Raw genomic sequence first — 20605 nt, 5'->3', positions numbered from 1 at the left:
TACATTAAACAGTAAAGAAAATAAATAAAATAGCGCGTTTCTTTTTAAGTGTAATATTAATTTAAAATATGTGAAGTTCAAATTAAATTATATTTTCTCAAAATCTCTTCTTCAGAGGCCAAAATATTGTTTATATGTGGAATTTAAAAATATCAATTTTTATTTAATTAAGTGAATAATAAAAGTTATGAAGAAATTCAAGACAACTCATGGTCATGAGTACAGTTCGTCAATTTCAAGAGGTATTTTAGTAAAGCAAGGAATTCGTGGTGAAAAACATTTTCAACCACGATATATTTTGTCACTGCTTGGTTCTGTAGATATCATATTCTTACCTTTTAAAAAAAATATTTGTTTGCGTAGTAGTTAATGCCAAAATACTAGTTACGACGACATGACGAGTGCTTTGATGTTATGATGGGTATATAGTATGGCAGCACAAAGAGTTGGATTCACATCCTACCAAAATCTGGTTTACAAACATGCTTGTAAAAAATTTAAATATAATAAAGCTTGGTGACTCTGTCACAGAAATAGATTTCATAACATTCCTTAAATATGCAAAAATGGCTACTATAAAGTGTGTACCTCTACTATATAGACGATTAATTCCATCTACTATTGCTAGGGACAATAGGTCTATGCGTGTAAGTAACCTTGTGTTCTTCTAACCAATGTTAAAATTTGTAACTTTGTAGCACAATATCCGAGGGAGGAAGCTATAAAAAAAATTAATCGTTTGGGATAGACGATATTATCAAAATGTATACAAATATTTTAATTACTATTTCATGAATTGTGGCAACTCTAAAAGTGCTTTTAAGTACAATAAAGGAAGGAAAATGTATAATCGAAAAAAATTTAACATAAAAAGTGTCACTAATCAATCTGCGGTTGAAAGCAAAAAACAAGAAAGGAAAATAAATCTCATAGCACGACGAACACGTGGGATTCAAGGAAGCAGTAAGGCAGTAAAGAAAACTGAGTTCCAAATTGTGTTCATATTGTGCTTTTCAACATTGAAGTCATTGTCGGCAGGAAGACGTATGTTGTATTTTTAATACGCAAAGCTTTTAATGTGGCAATGTTGCAAACAACACCATTTCCGGTGTTGCGTAATGCTAAACAAAACGATTTTCCGGAAAATAATCCCACATGAATACTTCATATCGTATACGTGTGAGCAGAGAGTGTGAGTAAAAAAATTATATGTGCCAACATGAAAATGTTTGATAAATATTGTTTGCATTCAAACTAAGGCATACGAAACCAAAAGTAAACAGGGTCGTCAAGTTTGGGGCAGATGTAGTGGGGAAGATGAAGTGATGATTGACAGCATTGGCGACGTTAACACCCTCGATGATGAGTTGAATTGCTCTTAAAATTGGTGAGTCATTATAGTCAATGGGAAAAGCAAATTAATAATAGCAATCGGGGGAGAAATGATGTTGTATTCGCTAATGACACAATTAAGAGCGAATTATAGCAGAAATGGGGTTGCCTGTCTTGGGAAATTAAAAGAGGAGAACGAAATTTCTTAAATTTGGTTTTGAATAGAATTTGTTTTGATAAATTATATTTATATTCAATATGTAAAGATTTAAATTGAATAGCTGGAGTATTATGGGAATTATTGCACATTTAAAAATTTCTACTTCTTAGTTTTTTTCTTGAGATTTTGAAATGTGCTAGATATATACTTATATAAAATTGCTTCAAGATGACATTAATTTTCCTATATTGATTGGTATCACACCCTCTGTGTATTGATACTTTAATAGATTTATAATAATAGCAGAAAACGAAACCATAAAATCTGTAACTTTCATTAGATAATTATGTATGATTAATAACCTTGGATACAGATTTAAAGGAAAGCATTAATGAAGCAAAAGCTACAGTTAAATACTACGAACCATCTAACGATGTTGAAAAATCGCTATCAAGACCAATCCAAGCGCATATCAGGGTCACTATTTAAATTATAAGCCAATCATGGATTAATTTGTGTGAACCTACACAAAATAAATAAATAATCCTACAGAACTTGTTCGCGTTCAAAGCACTACGAAACATCTGTTTTGATCGTTATAACATTGCCATTTGAGCAATGTAGAGCAAGCAGCTTTGAAAATCAATGAAACCAATCGTCAAAGAAGGATAATATTCTTCCACGGTACCAGTATATTACGTTCGTTCAAATAGCTGACATTTTGAGGACTCAATACATAGAAATAATGAATCGTCTACTCCACAATTCTGATTGGGCACCTATTGACTTCCCTTTCCACGCTTCAAGAGTGAAGCGTTTGAATGATTGAATATGAATGATTTTCATCGGCAGAGAAAACTTTTGATTCATTCCGAAATCATATTTTGAAGGTACCAAAAACAACATATGCAAGTGTATATATTGTAATTGTAAATATTTTAAAAAAATAATATAGCCATTTCAGTAATAAATTAATGTTTTTTAATTAGAATGTGTACAATAGAAGTAGTAAACATTATAAAAAATAATGATAAATAAAATATATTAACAGACAGCTACACATTTTATTCAACAAATGTTGACTTTAAATCATAGGAGCTGAATCCCATAAATAATGCAGAACTACAAAAATAAAAACATCAAATAAATGGTGCTAGGATCAGACGTAGGCTTTGTAGATCCATTGAATCCTCAGATGGGTTTCGTAAGGTTGTGGGCAGCGCATTATGGTAGCTACATCAAAACAACTGAGGTTGATTTACAGATGATAGAATATTGCGGGATAGACTGTTAAAGGCACTATATTCGACTAAAAGTGCCAAATTACAATATTAATCTAAACATTATGGACTTTATATCCACTTATTCCTAAAAAATAAAAAATAAAATAGATAACTTTTTCTGTATTAATCATTTCTCTTTGAAATAAAGCTTGTTGTTCAAATGGTTTGATTTTCAAATTATTTCGTTACTAGATTTTCCTCTGAACTTTTTTAACTTTTCTTGAAATGATCTTGAGTTCATTGAATCTTCGGCGAACTCTATTTTTTCTTAAACTTTCTTATAACAGATTAGTTTTTAAAATTAAGGTACCTTCAATATATTCTTTTCTATAACTAATTCAATGAAAATATTTGTAAAACCATGATTTTCTGTATGTCTACAGTTTTTATCTGTTTTTAATTTTTATTACACTTGAATAGAGCTATAAAATTTAAAAAGAAAAAAACTCATCAAAGAAATAGCTAAGTTCCTCTCTACAACTAAATGCAAGAGCCATACAACTGTTTTACCAAGCAAAAAAATATACGTTTATATTATTATATCTGTTGTATTTCTTGAGAAGAAGAGCAAATTGGCTCCATTAATGACGGTGAAAAAAGGGAGATGTTTTAATTATGGAGAACAAAAAAAAAATAAATATTCACTGCATTGAATTAATCAATTAAATCAATGCATGAATGCGTGATTGCATGCAAGAGCTGGTATTACCTTTCGAATATTGAATCCCCCTCGTATATTTCGAATAACCTGTTGACTTAATTATTTTCATTTCTTAATCAAAATACTCTGAGCAAATCATTTCCATTAAACGAACTATTCAATTTAATTTAATTTTTCCTTCCCTTTGCATAAAATGATTAACTCAGACACACTAAACTGATGCGAAGAAACTTTAGCGAATCATTCACTTCGCTTCTTGCACTTCTGCTGAGGCAAAATGAAATAACAGAAACTACGAGTAAATAAATAGAAATAAAAGAGAAATAGAAAAAAAAAAATAGGAAAATAAAATAATATAAGGAAAATTGAAACAGACGAGCAGCAGTACATGAATCTGCAGTTGAGGAAAAACTTAAGAAATTTCCATTCAAAGTAACTGTCAGCGTGGAAAAGGGAAATAAACTTCTGTAATGTCGATGACATGACGGAAAACTTGAATACTCCATCGACAAAGATGACAAAGTGAAATTGCGTATTGATGCTTCGAGCTTTGAGCTGTACAATGCAGAACATTGCTGCTATTACCGTTAAATTGCTATATTCTGCATTATGCGCCGTGTCCGTACCAAAAATCCAAAGCTAAATGGGGCGGTTGAAAGAAGGATGTCAATGATGACTTTTTTATCTACGCCCGCCTTTATGCACATTTAGTAATTTCAGTAATGGAACAAAGTGGCTAAACTTTCGATTTGGAACAGTTTGAGAGTGAGTTCTCTAATGGGAAAAAACTATGGCAGGGGATATGTAGCGTTTCTATGAACAAACGACTTATCGAGAGATTTCGCTGCATTAAACTCTACTGAAAAGAATGAATGAATGGAGGAAGATTATGCAGCAGAGGCGTGACATTTTCTTAATGATACTAAAGCATAAAAATGTAATGTACAAGTAAGTAAAGTGCAGTTTTTACATAGTAGAATATATAAAATGAAAGAATACTGCACAAACATGATCCAAATGTAACTTAAGAAGCTCCGTTGTCGATATTTTCTACACAAAAAATTGTTTCATCTTTTGCTGGTACTTATACAATTTTCAGTCGAAATTCCAATGGGTGCACTTTTCAGTGGAAGTCTCCTTCAATTTTTGTCTCATGCTGATTTTAAAACTATCACTTAGTAGCTACGTTACTTATACTGTTTTATATTTTGTCTTTTTAAATATACTATTTGTTCAATATTCATTCATATTTCGTCTCGTCTCTTGTTCATAACTGGTGTAGTTGGAAAAATACGAAGATAAGCAAATTTAACGTCAGCGTTTTAGATTTTTATTTCATTAAAGTTTAATTTGTTTAAAAAATATTTATATATAATTAATTCCAGTTGTCATTTGAAACTTGAATATGTACACAATTTAAAGTACTGCCTTTTTCATACACAGTTTATATGGCGCAGACCAGAGTTATAAGTCTTTTTTAAGTACAGTTTAGAATACTTGTTATATTGGCTCACATGAGCTATTCGTGATACTGCATAAATGGTTGGACTATTATATCTTAGTTTTTTTAAAGACTAGAGTTTTAAGCCTTTTTTATTTACAGTTTAGCATAGTTATTACGTTGGCTCAGCTACTAAACTGTATTATTATGTCTAATTTTATATGGCGTGGACCAGATTTATAAGTCTTTTTTAAGTACAGTTTAGAATAGTTGTTTTATTGGCTCACATGAGCGATTCGTGACAGTGCATAAATGGTTGGATTCTTATATCTTAGTCTTTTTAAAGACTAGAGTTTTAAGCCTTTTTTATGTACAGTTTAGCATAGTTATTACGTTGGCTCAGCTACTAAACTGTATTATTATGTCTAATTTTATATGGCGTAGACCAGAGTTATAAGCCTTTTTAAGTACAGTTTAGAATAGTTAAATCCACTGAAGTATTTTTTCACTTCACCTACACCCTACACCCAGGGTTTAATCTTTTCTAGGTCGGTGTTTCACCATTTGATTTGTTGATCAATTGTAAAAAATTCTTCTGTTGTGTTGTATCATTTTCCAAGGATATATAAGAATATTCTTGTGTCTTGCATACGAAGTTTGTCTTCGTGTATTTTTGATAGTTTAGTTTAATGGCGAACATTAAAAATTTTAATCTTTATGCTAGTTTAAAAAGCATTTTTCGTATTTCATCATATTAATTATAATGATCAAATCAAATCACTATTCAAATTTAGTAATTATGTGCTTTTTTTCTTAGAGTATTTTGGGAAGAATAGCTTTATGCTTAATGCAATGGGACTTTCTCCTGTTAGAATATTGGTTGGTTTTGTTGATATAGTACAGTTTAGGCAGGTTTCTAGAATGATTTTTGCTAACACTTAGAATTGAATCCAGTCGATATAGTTTGCTTGATTTTAGTTTTTTAACCTATTCTTTTGTCGTTTCATTACCATCGGAACCATTTTTAAGCATCATATAAAGGCTTTATCGATAAGTTTAAATAAGCCATGTTTCTTATAACTGAACATACTTATAAAGTGAATATGTCTATAAACTGTAATTAACAAACTTATATGAAAAATATAAGCTTCCTGTCTTAGTGTTTGAGATGGCAAAGGCGTGTACAAAAAATATATAGCATGCAAGTAGAAGAAGGGTCTACAAAATATGGAACAAATTGGTGGGCATTCTAGATTCAGGCTGACAAGGAACTGAGTTATAATAAAGAAGTTGACTTAACCAAATGAAATTGCGTGATAGAACAGCCATCGTAACAGATTCCCAGAAATGAAACAGTGATCTATTAAGGATAATGTCAGGTACTTTTCCGTAAAGAAGAAGGAAATTTCTATTTTAGGACATATATTTTGATTACTCTATATATATTCAGTAACATCAGTATTTTTTAAGTTACTCTTTAAGTATATCGTCTATTTCAATTATTTAGATAAGTTAGAAGTCATTTTGAGAATAGTTGTAAGTATAGCTTGAGTTCCCAGAAAAGTTCGAAATAGTTCGAGAAATTCTTCAGAAAAAATCATGATGAGTTCTTGAATATCTACAGTACAAAGCGAGAAAAATTCCCAAAAAGTGTTTCGGGAATAATGCGTTTTCCTTACAACTTTTTGAAACCGTAAAGAAAAATATTTCATATATTTGAGCATATTAATTCCAAAGTTCAAAAATATTTAGGAAATAAAATGAGAAAATTTTAAAAAAAGTTTCAGAGTATACCATAGCATGAGAAGTTTGGGTCCAGGCAAATTTGAAATCATATCGAGTAAAGTCCAGGAAGTGTATAAGAAAATCGCACAATGGAAGCAATTTGAATGAAAATCGAAATGAGCTCGACATTAGTTCGAAAACAGCACCAAATTTAATTAAAATGGGGCTTCATTTCGATGAAAATTTAAAAAACTATTTTGTTGATTACTCTTCAGCGATATTTTAAAATCAGATCAAAACTTGGTTAGGAAAAATTTATATAGAGTTTTAAGAGACTTTTTCTCGCAAGAAGTTTGAAAAAGTTGAGAAGAAACTACAGGAAAAAGAACTATTCGAAAAGAGTTTGAAAAGAATTCGATGATGATCTTCAATCAAAGCTAAAAAGTTATTAAAATATGGATGCTGTACTTTAAGAATAAATTAAAATCGGATCGAAAAACTTAAAAAACTAATATGGGAAAAAATGAGGAATTGGAAAAATTAAGAATTCTTTTAAAAAAAAGTATTAGTAATTATCATAAGAATTATATTAATTCAAGTTTAATGTGACAGTTCCTGAATCCATAAACATTTTTAAAATAAATTTTTTAAATATAATTTTTTTGTTTCTAGTAATAAAATACTTCATCTTTATTTCATTTTTTAACATTGAAGTCATTTATTTTAATTTATTTTAAATAAATTACCAAATTATTAAACTGGTTTTATGTTTTTGTGTTAATGTCTCAAAATGTTTTTCCCCCATTTATTTGATACTTTCATACTCCAGCTCATTTTCTCGTCTTGAGGAGAGCAGGAATCGTTCATCAATTTCGTTTGACAAAATGAGTTGCACGATGGAAATGACATCAAAGCTGCTTCAAGTCATTCATTTAAATTTCTAAGCAAAAAGGATAATGGAAACTATTTACTTTCGTATAGAGTGCATTAGAAATGCGCCAATTTTTGATATCAAAGGCTTTTTACTGCATAACTCTTTTTCTTTTATTTTTTTATTATTATCTATTTTTTATTTTAGTTAATTAAAAATGGCTTTGAGTCTGGTATATAAGTGATGACAGCATTGCAAACGATATAATGTAAAAAAGAAGCAAGCATAACTTCGAAAAATATGACAAATACATATGTTTTAAGAAATGATTTGTATAGGATTTAATAAAATCAAATTAAAAAATGTCAGAGTTGTGACTTTACCAGTCAGAAAAGAAATGTTGTGAAATGTGTAATTATTAATTTTAAATTAAATATAGTACCTGAGATGACAAGATTATTTAGATATTTAGGCTGATACCGTTCCTTAGGACTATAACTGCCTGATCTTTCGTTACCTATAGTTAGATATCAACATATTTTGAAACAGTTTTTGTATAAAAGACTGCTCCGTTGTTGTTGTAATTTTTTTAACAAAAATATAGTGTCTTTTTAGTCTTGGTTTCAGTTGTGCCGATCCTACAAAAATGATTAATCACATTTTCACTTACATGTCCAGTTAATAAAGATATATAAGAAGAAGCTTCTTAATGCAAAGTAGAGATTTTTAAACAAATTTTATGTTTACCTTGAACATCTATAAGATTGGATTACCTAGGGTAATATAATGCATAGACGGAGTAAATATTATCATTACAACGTAAATTAAGTTAAGATAATGCAAAGTAGAGATTTTTTAATGCATTTAACAAATTTTATGCTTACTTTGAATATCTATTTGATTCGATTACATCTGTTAATATAATGCATAGACGGAGTAAATATTATCATTACAATGAAATTAAATTACGATATCTTGAAACCGTTCACACTACTCTAAATGATGAAAATTAATTGCAAATCCTCAATAATTTATGTTATTTCCGGTCTTATTAATATCGTATATATAATAAAATCTCGCTACTTTTTGTTATCTCGTCTTAATTCTCATTAGAATTATATTTTCTACAAAATGACTTCAGACATTTGCTTTATATATATTGAATTCAAAAATAAAGAAATTAATATATGTTCATTTAAAAAAATATACTTAAATTTTAAGAAAATAATGCCGTACATTTTTATTATTTTCACACTTCAAATTAATTTTTGTGTGGAAAAAAATATTTATAAGTAGCATTAATCAAGCATAAATGAAGTTATTTTGATAAATGAAGTAATTTTGATAAACGAAGATTTGCTCGAAGATGACATTAGAGAAATTAAGTTTTATTATTAAACATTTTTCTGCCATTTCTTATATGCTTAAATAAATGATTAGATGTCTTTATGCCTAAATCGTTTGGGTTTTATATATATCAAAACATTTCATAAACTACAAATGCAAGAGAAACTAAATGAGAATTGACTCAGCCTTTCATCTCCAAAGAAATATATTATGGAAACAATTCATTAGGACACATACAAAACACAGATATTGAAGAAACCTCATTACAAAGCTGTCTTTGTAGAGGACAGAGTTTTAGATAATGATTTGTTTAATTGACGTCACTCAGGTGATGCACAAAAAGTCATTAATGATAAACCTTTAGCACATGGATCGCACAATCCCTCCCGGCTGTATCCTTAAAAAGATATTAAAGTGATTTTTATAGCCTATAAAGTAAACCAAATTCTATATATGTTGAAATAAATAAACATGTGGAATATAAATCAATTGTCATTGAAAAGATTGTATCAAGAAACAGATTGCCTCGAATCTGAAAAATTATTTTAAAAATAGGTGTATTCTTTTGACATGCATTCTCCAATAGAACAACTTTTGGTTGCTTAAGAATAATTTGGCTTCACTGTCTAAAGCAGTAAACATATGAAAAGTAAAAATATTTCAAACAAATTAAATGTATTTATATACATCGAAATGAACAACCACCAAAGTGTCAGCTAATAGCAGCAATAACTATAAACTAAAGTAGAAGAAAAACCAAAATACTAGCTAACAGTTCAAAATAAAGAAAGCATAATATCACACTACATTTTCTTTTCATTAGAAAGCTGTGTATAAAGAGTTTTATTGTCGAAGAACTGTATTTTCGTATGGAAAACCTTTAACAAACTTCCTTTCTGTTAAAGATGAAAATTAATGTTAATTAAATTAAAACTCAATCAACTTTTCTAAATAATTCTTTTGTGAATTCTGTTGTAAGATATATTAAAGTATATTTGATAGTATCTCATTACAATGTATATAAGTTTTGCTTGAAGTACACTCAATAAATTGAAGTGTGTGATGGATAATACTGATATATTGCTAACATTACATGATATCAAATAAATCATATATCACAAGTTAAGTAGTTGTTAATGTAGTTATTTATTGTTGTAATCTTAACATTTTTAAAGCTTAAAGTAGTAAATAATTCTTAATTCAACACAACATAACTCGTACTTATACGCTCGACAATACGTATATTGACGGATATGTCAGTATGAAATGTATGAAAAATCATATAAAAACTACGTAAACAAAGTAGTGGTAATAAAAAAAAAACAACAAAAATAAATGCATAAAGACAACAAAACAGTAGATACAAATATTGTAAATAAAAACAGCATTTCACAATAATTCATCTGCAATGATGAACATCCGTTTCGAATACGAAATTGTGTGTCAAACGAAGCGGATCTGTTTGGGATCTGCAAGTTCCGTTGCGATAAAAATAACAAACAAACTAACGAATGAATACACGTACACATCCACGACATTCACATCATCCTACGGAGAATGAATAAAGGGACTGATAGACAGAAAACCATACAGATGGACGGTTAGGAGACGTGCAGATGGACAAACAAACAGATATATTAAGGATGATATTAATAGAAGAAAAATGAACGTACACATGGAGCATGGACAGATTCGCGTTCAACTGAGTGAGCAGTCTGAATGAAGCCTGCACAAGCACCAACCAAATAAGAGGAAATCAAAATAAATGGACAGCATGGACGATACGTAAACATGTAAACACTAGTTGGAAAGGAAAGTAAAGGAAACGAAAGAAAACAAAAAAAAAAGAAAATAAAACAAAAAATTAAGAAAGATATGAATTCAAGAATTTTAAAAATAAAAAATAAAACAGAAATGAAGCTAACAAACTGCAATAACAACAATTGAAATAAAAATAAAATAATAGTTTGTTAAGTAGACTGCAGAGAGCAGAGAACAACAATGAATTTAGTAGCTCCATACATTCCTGCGAATGAAATTTGACGAAAAGGATGCTGCAGATGAGCCAACGATACAATAATACCATTTAAGCCATTTTGTTGCAACAAAAAAGGAGGAAAAAACAGGGTGCTTTTTAAAGGTCACACGTATAAAATTTGATTAAAGTTAAAACAAAGTTGCTGGAGAGATTTGTAGTAATATTTTATAATATAGTCATTTACAGAAATGCTCTACATACTATGAATAATTCAGTCAAAGAATGCTTTATCGAATATTCGATTAAATGGTGGGAACTAAGTTAAGGACATTATTTTTTAATATTATTAAAGGGTATGTGCCACTGTGACCATCTGGTCTATTTTGCTCCCTTTTGGACTTAGAGTAAGTCTTTAAGCCCTATTGCGTCAGTAAAAGGTAGATTAGAACCTACTTTAACTTTATTTTTATTTAATTTTATTATAGGTTGATAAAGCTACTTTTATTATTTGTGTGATATACTTGAATACCTTATGGAGTAAAGGTCTCACTCATGCCTTCACATCAACTTTGTTAAAGAGCATCGCTGATCTAATGTTTATTTTAATAATTTAAGAGCAAATTGTGTTATCATCCGTAAGTATTTACAAAGTCCACTAATTTTATTTAATATACTTAAATAGTTTTTCTATATTATCGTTACAAAATCGGTTTTACAATGCACATTTATGGTCAAATTTGTAATAAAATTTACATTTGCTGTTGAATTTGAAGTGACGCTTAAGTAACCAATAACGAACTTTTGAAGATTGTTTAGGGTCATGTTAGGGTTATGTCATATAAAAAGTCATGATCACATCAAATATTGTTGAAATTGTTGTTTTTTTCATTGTGAATTAAATAACTAGGAATGAAAGAACCAGAGAAATTTTGATTTAAATTCGGTCACGGTGACGAGGCTTTCTGTGTCTTGAGATAATGGCAAAATTTGTGCCTATAAGGAGCAAATAAGAGAATTAAATTATGGATATATAGGTAATCATATCCACACAATAAAAAATTACCTTTAAAATTTAGTAAAAACTGGAAATTTTCTATTATGACATACCTCTCATTATAACATGTCTTTTGGTTATGACCAAAAAGAGCGTAAGATTTTCTGTGACCATTCGTCATATGATTGTTTATGACATGGCGCATAGTAATCACTTGATCACAAAAATATACACAAATTTTTATAATATTTTAAAACGAAACATATACAAATACTTTTACGAATCTGGATTGGATTTTTATTGAAGTTATTTAGAATCTTATAACTATGAATTGCTTACAACAGTTCTAAGTTTCAATATAATGTGTCGTGATGATTCACATAATAAGAAAAATAATTTTAAATGATGAATTAAAGCAAGAATCCATATGGTTTTTTCATTGTTTATGGATTGTAAAAACGTTCAACACTCATGTAGTAAAAATGCCCATAAGACTTGTTCCACAGAAAAGACTAAAATAACAAGCAGTGTGATTTAATTATTATCACAAGTGTGATAATAATAAAATATGTAAAATAAATTTCTATATATTCAAATTTTAACTTATATTACTATTAAGGATGTGTGCGAGTTAGGCTAAGTTGATGCTAAACCAAATGGGAGATTTTTTGGGATTTTTTGCACTGCACACGTTTAGCCATTTAACATATCAACACGTATCGACACATAACTACATTATCGGCACAATTTAGAATTTCCCTCATTTAGAACACAACTTAACGTAACTCGCACACGTCCTAAATATTTTAATTGAAAAGTAGACAAATTGAAGAATTGACTTATTATGGTTACTCTTTCTAATTTTTACATAATTGCTTTCTTATGGGGCGTTTACACCGGCTGGTATTTGCCAAGATTTTTTTGTTCGATTGCATATGTATATATACTATATACATATATATAAGCAATATATATTTTTAAATTTTGTCAGTACACAAAAATTTGTATGTGTAAGTAAAAAAAACAAGAGTTTTAGATCTTGCCCAAAATCAAGCTAGCGTAGATAATGAGTTATATAGTAAGAGGTTGAAGAAAAACACAAATGCCCTATGTGAGGTGTTGGCGCTTATGTTTTTAAATACAGCCTTTAATATCTTGATAATTATTATAATCCAATATATAACAGAATATTTTATAATGCAATTTTAACTGATATAAGTGTATAAGCACCTTGTATCTCACAATGAGTCAACCAAAATGCGATAAAAAACTGAAAAAAAAACACTAGAAAGTAAATAAAACATTCATAAAACAAATGACATTGAAGTGGTCATTGAGTATTTTCGGTGTTGATTGTTATGTTTTATATCACTTGAATCAATATTGCAGAGAAAAACCCGCAAAGCACACTGCCTTATACACAGAACAGATACAGATACAACTGCAATTTCACCCGCTTTGTGTTCGTCATCCACTGACTGGTCACTCACTGGTATTTTTGAATCCATATTGCAAGAATAATGTTTATTTTTTAACAATCCTGCAGCTATATAGGCAAACATACCATACATATGAGTATATATGTGTGTGCTGAGCTATAGCATTACTCTGATCCAAATTCGTAGGGGTGAGCAGGAACCAAAAACAATACTATGGAGTATTCAAAAAATAGCATAAATGTTACACATACACACCAGCAGCCCACATAAAAAGTTTCCTGGCAAATGGGAGGACACAAATTGTGCTGCATTGTCCAGCTACGCTAAACTGACATTTCATCAATCACTCAGGATAATTCGGACATTAATCAAACTCATTGAAGTGTTTGGCAATTTACACACTAAAGAGAACAGAACAAGCAATTTTTAAAGAATATCCTTTTTATGAAGAAACTTTATTTTTCTTATTTTAATCACAATTTATATTAAGGAAAATATTTTTTTCTTATAAAATGCTTATTTGAGAGTCCTTGCGTGAAAGGTTCTCTTAAGGCTAGAATGCAAAATTAAACATTTTCTGAGGAAAACTTTAATCACTGCAAAGTAATTAAATGTGTAATTTAACACGACCGTCGTACGAAATTTAATTACAGTTTTTAGTGCTCACGATTCCAAGTCACAAAAGCAGTGCATAAAACTTAAAAAACTTCTTTGAAATGAAATTTGAAATTCGAAACCATTTCGACAATGCGGAACATTTCCGCTTCCTACGCTGCACAAAGTTTCATTCATTAGAAATTTTTACAAAAAATTTTTAATACTCTCATTAAATCGTTAAGAATGTCGGAAAATTGCATTTCAGTAGTTCAAACAGAAAAGATACTTAATTGTTTAGAGAATGCATTTGACTTGAATTGCATTGTAATTAAAAGCATTCGTATCTGTTGCTATTCCATACAATTTTTGAAGAGAGATCACTGGAACTGGAAGTTTGTTTAATTGAGTGAGTGATTTTAATTGGATTATTAGTAGCCCAAAATGTGGTTTCAGAAGGAACTTTTTAATTGGTAAATGGGTTTATGAAAGTTTAAGAAGAATTCCCAATACATCTGGTGTATTGAAATCATTTCGTTCTTTCTAATTTGTTTATTTGATTTGTAATGTAGTTACTTGTATTTGTCCATTCATTGCCAAACTTCAATCTCAATAAACTAATTTAGTCAATTAATGCTAGTATGGAATAGAATAGAATTAAACAGGGTACCGTTTCCTAACGGATCGGAACTTTTTTACTGCTATAGACCCTAACCGAACAGAACACATTCTGCTCTTCGAATAAAAGCCAGAATGTCAGCCGTTGAGGACCCCTAATGTCAGGTCGAGAAAGTTGTTCTCGACCCAGTAACCACGTTGTGGCCAAGATCAAGGCAGGACAGTCACAGAGAATGTGACGGGCAGTCTCGTCTGCTTTTAAGCAGAATCGACAACCTCTCTCTTAACATATATTATCAAATAGTAGTAACAAATACAAAAATGATGCGCTCTTATTCATTCTCGTTTTTCCTTTTTCTAACACTTGTTTTAAAAATGATCCTTAAACTTCTTCTAATCACAGGATTTGCTTGTTTGTTTCCGTACTTCAACTTTCTTTGTTATTTGTAAAGATGTTTCTTAAATTTTTTAGATTTAGATTCAGACTATACCTCTTTTCATCTGATTTATCTGCAAATCTTAATCTTCCTCTGGTCTTTGTATTATATGGCCGTAAATCCGGCGAGAGGCTTTTTATTTAGATTGTAAAAAATTGATTCAGAATGTAAGAGTATAGTTTAGTACAAGAACATTAAATTATAATCCAAGTATTACAGTGGACTTATAAAAAAAAGTTTGTTGCTATTACTTTGAGTTTAGTTTGAGTAAATAAATTGAAGCACTATATCTAAGTGCTTTTTCTTCTTCGTTTGTAAGATACCAGCTAGTTTTTTCATTACTTAAAGCATGAGTGCTGAGCAAACTCTTGGCGTGAGCCTTGATATCCTATTCTCCATCATACGTTTACATATTTTGCGGTCTCATTGCGATCTCATATGTACCAACGACTACATATTACCTAGACTGCAATGCCGTCAGTAACCAATTCCTGAAATTCATATGGTAGTCCGATGTTTCACTTTAGGGATACGCCAGTCAAACAGGATTATAAAATAATGTATTAGAGACGTGGTTTTAAAACAATGGTGTGCATAACATACAAGAAACAGTCACAATTTTATTAGTCGAAAAAAAAAATAAAAAGGGCTTCGCTTGTTGAACGGCTTGCAGCCCATAATAATGTTGAAGCTTCTGAGAGTTAGAAATTAACTCAAGAGGTTAAAGAGGGCAAATCCATGTAATATAATGTATATAAATGTAAACTTTAAATGACTGTGTTCAACACAAAGTATTGTTTATATTGTTCATAGTTGTCTATATGAACTTTAATATAATTTCTGGATAGTCGACTTCAAGATGTTTGTCCAGAACGAGTTTAAAACGGATTTATATTAATTAATATACATAAGACAAAAAAATTCTCATCCCTACCAAACCTACCTATGGTAGATTTGTATGTAATTATACATTCTTAGTACTACTTGACGATTTATGGTTCTTAATATATTCTGTAAACTATTTGTGATGCAATAATAATTCTATGCACATTACAGAAATATTTTAATATAATAATTATTATTTGTTGAAATATGATTTTGTTTTATGAGCATAATAGAATGTACTCACCTCGAAGTTAAGACAATATCTTTTGATCCAAACAATTTTCGAGCTGTAAAAATAAATTCAATATTAATTGGGATGTAATTACATGAAAGATTGTAAATTGCATTATTTAAACAATTATTTCTTAATTTTAAAATTTAAATTTAATAAATTTTATTTTAAAAGTATTTTAAAGTAATCAAACTTTTTTTTGTAGATATTAGAATTTAAGGAATTGTAAACATTTCTGTTGTCATCTTGAGTGACTGGTTACAATTTATGTAATTTAATCTTGTATCTGAGGCTCAACAATTTGATTTCTTCCATTGCAATTGAGATACTCTACTACATGTATCTATGCAGTACTTTGTAATGGTAAAATTCTTTAGAAAGGAAACAAATTCATACACAAGAGATAGTGAGTAGCAAATATTCACAACAATGAAATACAAAATTGCATTTGCATTTCCATTTTTATCCTCAAACAAATTCTCAAAATCACTGAAATTCGTAGCATTATTCGCACCAACACATTCACAGGAATATCACAGGAATATATCTGCATATTTGCAATTGTAACAAAGTCTGTCCTTGGGTGTTGAATTCAAATTTAAATAATTTTTACTAAATTTTATTTATTAAAGAAAACATATTTTTCTTAAACTTTTTTGTAAATGGAAAATGTTTCTAGGGTCGGAATACTCTTTATTTGACCTTTGTATGAATTGTTTACAGGCTATGATTCCTAGAAGATTATTTTTATATTAAAAAAATATAAATTGCACTTTGACAATTTTATTTATTTTATTTTTATCATATTTTTCTTTCTCGCATTTTATTTATAAATATAAATAAGACAAGATTTTTACAATGTTTTTGTAATAACCCTAAAGTTGATGTACAGTTCTAATATATATACATTAATAGCTAATCATTAACTTAAAACATAACATTTATTTATTTTATTCAAATAACGTGATTTTCTTAATTAAGTACCTACAGTTTATTATTTTTAGTATAGAAACAACACAATTATCGAATTAAACCAAATTCATATTTTTAAAAGAAATTAATTAATAAATCACAAATAAATTACAAGCGAGCATTATTACTCGAACAACGATGCTATTTCAGACGTGGATGCATCCAGTCTTAAAGACATGTCCGCAAAATGTCATCAACGTTATATTATTCATTTAATTGGCATAAATGTTCTAAAGTCCAATTTTTAATTTAGGCGGTTTTAAGTTATGTTTCTGTGTCATTAAGACATTTTTGATGACGAATCAATCCATTTCTAATCGGGAGATCAACAATACTAATACATAATGATTTTGTGAATTTGTTTCAACAATCAAAGAATTTCAGACCTCATTCCCATGTGTGAGGAATATAAGAAGTATCCGAACTGTTCAAAAGACATTTCAAAAGGATGCAAATATTCACAGAGTTCAGACCCCTTAGTAGTCACAGCTTTCGTTAACACGGTGACAAAATCTGCAGTAGTGAATTTTATAATGATTCACACAATCACCTCACTAAAATAATTGGAAGGGTGTTTTTAACAGCCTATGGTTGCAATTTTCTTGTTCATTTCATAATGGGTTCTGATATATCTAAGCTTTCGGAAAAACTGAAAGTAAGGATCATTTCAAACATAAATAAGGAATCTAAAATAGAAGCTGTGTAGCACTACTCTAAAGTAGTACATTTATAATATGTCCTTAAAGGACAATAAGCAAATAAATTTATTTTTATCTAAAAGCGGTTTTATTATTTAATTTTTACAGATATATTGAATAAAAAAAATAAATAAAAAATTTGTTATGAAATAAAAAAAAATATAGAACAATAGTGATATTATAAAAAGATTTTTTAATTATTTAATTAAACTTTTTTTAACAGCATAGCTGTTTTGAGTATTATTAAATAACTATCATCTATAGTTTTCGGATATATATCTCCGATGTGGTTATTATTATTTTGATGGATAGAAATATTACTATGTCAAAGATTAAACTTGCAAATTTAAAACTCAGAGTCACGTTTATTGGCCAACTGATCAAATAACGTATTAGAATTTTGTAGTTCAAACTTAGATTTCTGTAAATTTGTTGTTAATGTGCTTTAATTAATTTATTTTTTTTAGCTGGTAGTAAATATTGATAACTCATCAGCGCTTTGATCTATTATTTTAGTAGATTGGAAATGAGATCTAGAAGAAAACGCTGTACTTAGAGCTTGTACTATAACTATAAAACATTTTCTATTCGACTGCTTAAGGAAAAGCAGAGTACGTTTCGAAATCGAAAGAGGCTGCTATTTATTTTTAAGTCTGGGTACTGATAAAGTGAAACCTGTAGTTTTTCCATTGCTTTCAAGTGAGACCGATTTGGTGGAGTTATCTTGCATCCGTGAGTTTGTTATTTATTCTTCGATTCGAATTTATTTACTGCATTATATTAGAATGAATTCATAAACTAGCTGTAAAATTATTGAATGTACCAATTATAGTTTTTGTTGTGTGATGTTAGAAGTATTTTTTGCTGCCCAATGATTAAAGTCATTAAGTACCTCTGTGTGAAATGAGAACTCATTGAAACCACCTCTTAAGAATACAAAATGGACATCAACCATTAAACCGTAATATTCAAAAGTGAAAATTCTATTCCCTGATGGAGCAGTTGGCAGCGCATACGTCTCCTAATCTTTAAACTATAGTTCTTACCTCGAGAAATACGCAGTAATATGAACCATGTTAAAGAGATTTTATAAGTCTAAGTGTAAACGAAGCATCATATTTAAATTAAATATTTTATACAAAAGTTAACTTAAAATTAATTATTAAATGATTTGTTAACTAACTTCAAAGTTTATTAACAAAAAAGGAATATTTTTGAATAATTCAAATTATGTAAAACTCATAAACAAAGGCAATATCCGACAATAACTTTACTGAGATAATGACAATAACATTTCTTTCTCTGTTATTTATTTAAAAATATTCCATTTTCTGCATTACAATAATTTGCAGAAAATTTCAATTAAACAATTTTCCAACGTTTAAATGTCTGAAAACATTTACAAAAACAACTCAGGCCTGAAATGAAATGCAAAATAAATTTCAATGTTGCCATCATTTGCAGAAATATTTATGATAACGATTAAGCAAACAATGACAACCACAACAACAACAACAACAACATCAGCATCATCAACAACAACGACAACAATAAGGATGAACAATAATAAAACAACGTTGATGATAGTAGTTAAATAATGTTTTTGTTATTGTTTTCGGTTATTATTATTGTTGTTTTTCCTTTGGATGCAGTTTCTGTCAGCGCAAGAGCACTTGTTCTTGTTGTTATTGTTGGAGTAATGGCTGATGAGCATGATGTTGATAAAGAAAATGATGAAACTAATTAATGACACATGATGAGTGTATCCTAAGGGATAAAGTTTACTTTTTACAAAGCTGTTGTTGTTATCACATACATATATGTACATAGATTTATATGTAATTTATACAAGCATACACACATGTAGAAAATATGATAAATACAAGTGAAATTACAAAAACTAGTAGCGACATTTGCATGCGATTTATGCGCTTGTGTGTGCATTTATTTTACACTTGCAATTTCCATACACAGCTTCACACACAAAAAAGAAACAAAAATAAAATTCACAATAATAATTCACAATAAATTGTTATGATTAATCGTTTTGAATTTACGACGATACATTCAATCGTGTAGCAAATGCAGCGCAGCTCACAACAGCGTTTTTGCTTATGAGTTTGTATATTTGCGTAAAGCTATAACGAATGAAATGTGTCAGTTTATTGTTCCTGCTGGGTAGTTGTGAAGAAAACTTGCATAAGTGATGGTAAAACTTTTATTTGCATCACATGCGATGGGAAGTAAGCTTGTATTAGGACTTTTTTATGTTATTGTGTGTGTGGGTATTTGTTTTTTTTGTTATTGAAATAAACGATATTTGGAACGTAATGGATAGAAGGAGTGCTTGAATGAGTGCATATTTTTTGACACTTTCGAATGCATAAATATGCATTATTTATGACACAATACGGTCATGACTATGAGCAACTCAACTAAGTCGTTGGCAGTATGTTGGAATGGACCGACATTAATTTCTTTGACACTTGCAGCTGCAACAGAAACTGTGGCATTTAAATGAATTTTAGTTTGAAGAGAAATGAAATACATATTTATAGAAATATAAGAAACATATTCTTTGATATTTGCATTAATTTCGTAATTCATAACAGAAATACCATACGAAGAAAAAAAGATTTTCAAAATTATACGCCAAATAGAAAAAAAAATTATTTTTGTGGTTAAGAATAGAATTAAGTGAGTAGATGTGATTGCAATGCGCCGAAAAAGGCGGAGAAGACACACTAAGAAACAATATACAGGACGATCTATATCAAAACCACATATATGTGGGAGGTCATTCCGTGGGAGAAAAAGCAAAAAGTTTTCACTGCGTATGTAATAGGAAAAAATCACACTAAGTATAAAGTATCCCACGAAATTCGTTGAATTAAATAACATATACGGTAAAATGAGCAAAAGTTGAAGTGTTAGCTAA

Source organism: Teleopsis dalmanni, chromosome 1 (genome assembly GCF_002237135.1).
Source record: "Teleopsis dalmanni isolate 2A chromosome 1, ASM223713v2, whole genome shotgun sequence".
In the NCBI taxonomy this organism is placed as follows: Eukaryota; Metazoa; Arthropoda; class Insecta; order Diptera; family Diopsidae; genus Teleopsis; species Teleopsis dalmanni.
The sequence above is the reverse complement of the archived record's forward strand: the minus strand, read 5'-3'. Positions refer to the sequence as shown.